At 43.7% G+C, this 7,057-nt stretch overlaps 1 pseudogene; it reads left to right on the forward strand.

The window, feature by feature from the left end:
- LOC110197234 (CXXC-type zinc finger protein 1-like) overlaps positions 1–6,205 on the forward strand; it is a 57,014-nt pseudogene extending 50,809 nt beyond the window's left edge.
- Positions 6,206–7,057: the final 852 nt, after the last annotated feature.

The following is a 7,057-nucleotide window of genomic DNA, read 5'->3' on the forward strand; positions in this document are numbered from 1 at the left end:
AGGAAAACTTGTGGCATCAAATGCTGACACACAAATGTACCAAGTGTGGCCTACAAGCAAGATGAATTAATGGTCCTAATGAAAAGAGGCACATTTGACCCTATGGAAGTATCAAAGTGGGTTTGATTGGGTGTATCAATCAAATCACCCCTCTTCATTTAAAGTAAGTTAACCTTAAGGAGGTTAAAACAAGTCTCAAATATCCAGAACTTTAAATGTGAAAAATTAAATGTGAAAATTTGACAATGTGGAAAAAAAAAACCTTAGATGAACTGAGATGATGTTGACAAGAGAGGGCAGTTTGGCTAAAGAAACTGGGTCAGACCTTGTGGGTTGTCTATAGAATAAAAGCCAGCGTAGAAACTAAGTTATTCAAGAATCTGATGGAGGAATGATTGAATTAGCACATACCAGGAGAGAAAGTTCCAGAAAAATTGCTGAGGAGGCCTGTCTTGGGGGAAAGAGTGGAGAGTGGCTTGGCTTTAGTCTTGGCCTGCATCTCCTTCCTCTCACCCTACTTCCTTTCCCAGAGAAGGGCCATGAAACCCTTGAAGGGGCTGGAAAATTTGAGTTCTTATATCTTCATTGACATTCTCATCATCCCCAGGACAGCAGCAGATGGCAGCAGTTTCTACATTAAGAGTTGAGAAAAAGACTCAATGTGATATGTTAGATTCATGTCTCTTCAAGGATCTCAGAAAAGAATTTATATGACACCTAAGGAACACTTCTTTGGCATCCTACCAGGGAGAGAAAAGGACTTCCCAGGTATGAGTTTCTCTTTTGCCTCATGCACTCTAGTGAGCCCACTTTTCCCTGGGCTATGTATGTACTTAAGGAGGGAATGTTTTACACCAATCCCTTATATTATACCACCTTAACACAATACAAAGGTTACTATTATTTCAACACTAATAATCTGTTTCTCCCTCTTTGTGAGACTCAGATCTGAAAAGAATTTCTCTTTGTTAGTTCCTTTACTTTTTGAAGGATGAAGTTATCATAGAAGGCAATTATCATTTAAATCTTTCTAAAGGTTGATTAAGATTGGCTAACTGATAACCACTGACAACGATGCCATAAAGCATATTGGTGGGGGCTTATGAGCTAAATCTTATTTTAAAGGTACTCTTGAATGATCAGAGTTAACCACTGGGACCCTGAGGAAATGTAGCTATCATTTACCTGGAGACCCAATTCATCAGCAAGAGTGGCAGTTGGGATAATTTTTTCAGAGCTAAGTCACTACGATTAGATCAGATAAGACCTTTGATCAGAACACGGCTCTATGTGGGTATCACATATTCAAAAGAATAAGTGTAAATAAAAGGTATGAATTAGGGGATATTTATGTAAGGAAATACAGGAAACAGAGTTGGAAAGCATGGATGAAAATCCATCCTTTGGGAAAAAAATCAGCAGAGAGAGAAATAGAAGTGATTTTATCAGCTGAGTGTATTGTTGTTTCTCTTTTGTTCATGACATCAGGAAGGTGATTGTCATGACTTGCAAGTGAATTGGATTTAAGTGAGGCAGGGCTGTCCAGTGTCACCAGACTCACTTTCTCCTCAGCAGCCGTCTGGGTCCAGTAGCAAAATATAGATCAGGGTGACTGGAGATGGCCCCAGATGCAGTGGGAGACCATGGCTTTTTAAGACTAAGGTATTTCTCACATCTCAGTTTGACTAAGGCAGCATCCATGCAGTGATTAAGGCTAGGTAAGAAAAGAGGCAGAGAATAGCTTCTTTTACTTGGTTAAAAAACTCAATCTGGGAGGGAAAGACCCTCAGGGTTTCTGGCCAAAACAGAAATAATTGCTATTTACATTCACTCTGATCAAGCAGAGACCAACATTGTCCAAGTGAGACTTGTGCAGGCACCTATTATTGGCCAATCAATGACAGCCAATGAGGGGGAGGAGAAGAGTGAGGGGGGAACACACACACACACCCCTAAGAAGTATAAAATGTTCAGGTTAGTAGTGTATAGTTTATCTGTAGAACTGTCCTAGTAATCTATGGGCACCAAGATTTTCTGCAAAAGCATCCCAACTGAACAGTATTACTTACTTGTTACAGAAATTCATAAACCGACTTTAAATGAAAACCATCCCAAGTGGCAATGCAACATCTGAAACTACATCCTAAGGCAGCAGCCTACCACCTTACCATTCAGTCCAGTGACATTCTAAATCAGTTGATCAACAAGCTTTTATGAGAAAGATTTTAGTTATACTCATTGAAAAACTTCTGAACAAAAGCTGTTTCTAAATATGTCCTGTGTGGGAGCAGCTGATTCAGGAGGACCTAAGTTCAAATCCGGCTTCAGACACATAACACTTACTAGCTGTGTGGCCCTAGGCAAGTCACTCAACCCCAGTGCCTAACCAAATAAATAAATAAACAAACAAACAAACAAACAAAGGAATGCATGAATGAATAGACAAACAAATAAATTTGTGAATAAATAAATAAATATGTCCTGTGATACTTGAAAGCTTACAGAGAGCTTTACATGCATAGTCTCACAGAATGAGTTGCCTTGGGAGTTGGTTTTCCAGAAAATATTAAAGGACCACTTACAGGGTTTGTTGTAGAAGGCATTTTTGTGTTCATGGGAATGTTGTGGTTTGAGGTTCTAGGAACCTTGAAATGTAAGGGTAAAGGGTGGGTCTGCCTTGAAAGAATTCGACCACTCAAGCCTTCCAAAGTAGTGAGTTTATTGTGATAGCAATAAAAGCAGGTAAGGTTCTAAGTAAATCTTTGAAATTTAACAGGGGTAAAATTGGTACTTTTATACAGAAATACTGTGCAAAGATCTAGATGGAAGTAAGGAGTAGCAAGTAGCCTGGGGTGGGCCAGGTGAAGACAATGAGAGAAGTTAAGTGGTCTGGGCCACAGTGAAAGGAAAGTTAAAAGGATTATTGAATATCTAGGTAGAAATGTGTGGGAAAGTACAGGGTCTTTTCCTTTTAGAGGTCCAGGTCCCATCCTCCATCAGAAATATGGGACTAAATGGTCATTAGAGAACCATTCATCTTTGAATTTCAGTGATTTTGTGCTACTGATATTGTGGGTGTTGACAAGTTACAACCTCTTTATGCCTGGGAAACAATTATTACCTTACTGATCTATATTATGAGATAATGTGCTAATTAAAGTAGATGAAATATTTATTCAGTGTGTGTCATGTATCCTTTAACTCCTAGAATAAATCTTTCATTCACTGAGGTCAAATTAAGTCAGAATTAGAGGAGGAATGAGACTTTTGTTAGCAACAAAAGTTCCATGAAGTTATTGGTGAACCAGGAAAACTTTTTATTAATGGCCTAACAGGGCCAGGTGTCCCCTGTGTAGGCACACCTTGCAGAAGGGAGAGTAAAACTTTTTATTCCTAGGCCCAAATCACAGTTCCCTCCCCTGTTTCCCCATTGGCTGGGTAATGCAGGGTTTACAGTCTATCCAGAGAGCCTAATTTCCCCCCTTGAATCTCTGCTCCTAATTATATCTCTCATTCCCCATATTTCCTTGTCAACAGCCACTAGCTCTCAGTACCCCTGCAACTACTCATCAAGGGGTTTGCGGGACTTATCCACACCTTGATGAGTGATATGCAGAAGCAACATTCCCAACCACATTTTCTATAGGTTGGTTTTACCTTATCATCTTATAATAAATGGTTTATTTTTGTTTATTTGGGTTTTTTGCAAATTTTAGAGTTGCCCACAGTATTTTATATCTCTACATAAGAGAATATGTGATCAATACAAAAGTCACCATGGATGTATATGCTTATTAATTATCTTATTCTTTGGCTTGTCTCTGGGCAAGTTTGAGCTCTTCTGTTGTAAAAGGAATGCAGAGAATTAATTTGGGTATTCAATTTTACACTTTATAGAACTTTAAAAAAATTTTGAAATGTAAAACTGTGCAAAGACAATTTACATTTGTGCAGACTTTCATGAGGGCTGCTAGGTGGTATGATAATTATGAAAGGTTGAGAGACATTGTTTCTGGGTAATTTAATCATCTTATCAATAAGGCCAGTAAGTTATTTAAAAAGGATGGTCCTTTGACATTTCTCTTAGACCAAAGACAATCATGGTGGGGGTGGGGGTGGGGGTGTTCACAGTTTATTGAGTAGGTGTTCATTGGGGGCTGGTGATGTCAGTCACTTTTGAACAGGGAAATTACCTCTATACTGGAACCATTCCCAGCTAATTGGGTGATATAAGTGGGATTAGGAGTAGTTTACTTGACATTCCTTTCACTGACCTGCATTTGGCCCACTCCAGAGTACTTGCATATATGACCACTCCATCCACCTAATTAGCCTAATTGACATTCCTTTTATTCTCACATCTGGCCCAACCTGACAACTTACGCTCCTTAATCCCACCCAGATCCTTTTTACTGTCCATTTTGTATATAAGCCGCAGCCCCATCCTCATTAGTTTGAAGGTTTACTAGGAACTTCACCTGCTTCTACTGGCATCATAGTAAACTTTGCCACTTGACTGGGTGAAGGTTTGAGATTGTAAACTCATTCCAGGCTGATACTTCCTTGTATCCTGACATTTAGGGGTTCCCAGCAACCCTAAACTGCATCAGTACTAGTACTGCCTTCAGCGCTGGGAAAAGGACCCAAAGCTGGAGATCCAATTCAGACATAAACACACAAAGAGATACACACACACACCCCCCATACACCCCCCATACACACCCATACACCCATACACCCATACACCCATGCCCGCATGCCTCCAAGCCGTCAGCACCTGAACTTATAGGAGAGGTACTCAACCAGAGGATCAAAAGGTTAGCTTAGATGTGTGGGGAGTGTGAAGCCTGCCAACGGACTGAAGATTGTGGCCACTGTGACTTCGGCAGTGACATGAAGAAATTTGGGGGCCCCAACAAAATCAGACAAAAGTGCCGAGTGCATCAGAGTCACCTGTGAGCCCAGGAATCCTTTAAGTATTTCTCTTCCTCGGTAAGTCTGGCATTAGCTGTGCAGAACTGTCTTCCGGCACGGGAAGACCATTTCCAGATATTAAAGAAAGCACCAGAGGCTGTGGCCACACCTGAGGCACTCTCTGAGGACCTGCCTCTGGACCCTGAGCTCTATCAAGATTTCTGTGCTGGCGCCTTTGATGACCATATCTTGCCGGGATTGAGTGACCCTGAGGATACCCCTTTCATGGACCCAGTACTTCGGAGAGGTGCAGACAAAGTGAAACATGTCAAGAGGCGGGAGAAGAAGAAGAAGTATAAGCTTCAACAGCAGAAGCAGAGGCGTAAGGATAAGTGGAAACACACTGAACAAGCAGATGCCAAACACCCGGCCTGCTTGCCCCAGTGCCTGGGCCCCAGCTGTGTCCAGCCTGCCCAGTCAGGCTTCAAGTACTGCTCTGATGACTATGGTATGAAGCTGGCTGCCAGTAGCATCTATAAGATCCTACCCCAGCGAATTCAGCAGTGGCAGCAAAACCCATGCATCGCGGAAGAACACGAGAAAAAAACTTCTGGAGCAGATCTGCAGGGAGCAGCAGGTGGCTCGGATGCGCCTGCAGGACATGGAACGTAGCTTTCAGGAACTGGAGGCTGTCATCCTCAGGGCCAAGCAGCAGGTACTGCAGGAGGACAAGGAGAGTGATGAGAGAAACAGCAAGGTCACGGACCCGCAGATCTTCTGTGTCTCCTGTGGCCACCCTATCAGTCCCAAGGCGGCATTAAGACCCATTGAGCATTGCTATTCCAAGTATGAGAGTCAGATATCGTTTGGGTCGATGTACCTCACCACAGTTGAGGGGACCACTCCACTCTTCTGCAGTGTCTAGGATTCACAGAGCAGAACATATTGCAAGCGCCTGCAGGTCCTATGCCCTGAGCACTCCAGGGAGCCCAAGGTGCCAGAGGATGAAGTGTGTGGCTGTCCCCTGGTACAGGATGTGTTTGAGCTGACCGGAGACTTCTGCCGCAAGCCCAGACTGTGCAACCAGCACTACTGCTGGGAGAAGCTTCGCGGGGCTGAGATGGATCTGGAACGTGTGCGACTGTGGGGCAAATTGGACGAGCTGTCTGAGCAGGAACGAAACGTTCGAACGGCCATGACCAACCGGGCAGGCCTGTTGGCCCTAATGCTGCACTAGACCATCCAGCACGACCCCTTTACCACAGACCTGCGTACCAACACTGACCACTGACCTACCCACCGTGAGGAAATGAATGGCCCCTGTGGCTCCGCTCCCCCCGCCCCTCACCTACTTTGGGGGTGTGAGAAGGGGCTCCCTGCAGCTCTGCTGCCTTCATCTCTCTCTCATCTCTCCAAGTACGGAAGGATCCCTTCCTTGGTCTGTTGGGACTGCAGCTAATCTTCCCATTTGGCGGACTTGCCATTATGCTCCGTATCTTCCACTCTGCCGGCTGCTTGTTTGCTTCCTTCTTGTGTCTGCTCCTGTCCTGCCCTCCTCCCCAACCTTTTAGATGAGGTGGAGGCCTCCACACTTTAACTACCCCTTCCCAACCTTGGCAGCCCTAGGTGCCTTCTCTAGCCCACATTGCTCCAGTGACTGAAGCAGGGAAATGGCGTCCCCAAAGGGGAATCGGGGAAGAAATGAGAGGGATTTGGGGCTGAAGCTCCAACCCTGAAGTTTGTTCACAATAAACTTTGGAAGAAATAGGAAAAAAATATCCTTCAAAGGACTGGACTTTTTAAAATCAGGAAGAAAGGGGAGAGCTCTGTATCTCCCCAAGGTATTGGTTATTAATAATCGTTTCTCTCAGTGGTGAATTGGATAGAGTGCTGGTCCCGGAGTCAGGAAGACTCCTGTTGCTGAGTTCAAATCCAGCCTCAGACACTTACTAGCTGTGTGACTCTGGACAAGTCACTTAACCCTGTCTACCTCAGTTTCCTTATCTGTAAAATGCCCTGGAGAGGGAAATGGCAAACCACTCCAATACCTGCCAAGAAAACCCCAAATAGGGACACAAAGACTCTGATGCAACTGAAACTGCTGAAGAAAGACTTTTACGATCTTAATGTTTATTCATCATGT

Source organism: Phascolarctos cinereus, unplaced genomic scaffold, assembly GCF_003287225.1.
Source record: "Phascolarctos cinereus isolate Bilbo 61053 unplaced genomic scaffold, phaCin_HiC Scaffold_7;HRSCAF=346, whole genome shotgun sequence".
NCBI classification, from domain to species: Eukaryota; Metazoa; Chordata; class Mammalia; order Diprotodontia; family Phascolarctidae; genus Phascolarctos; species Phascolarctos cinereus.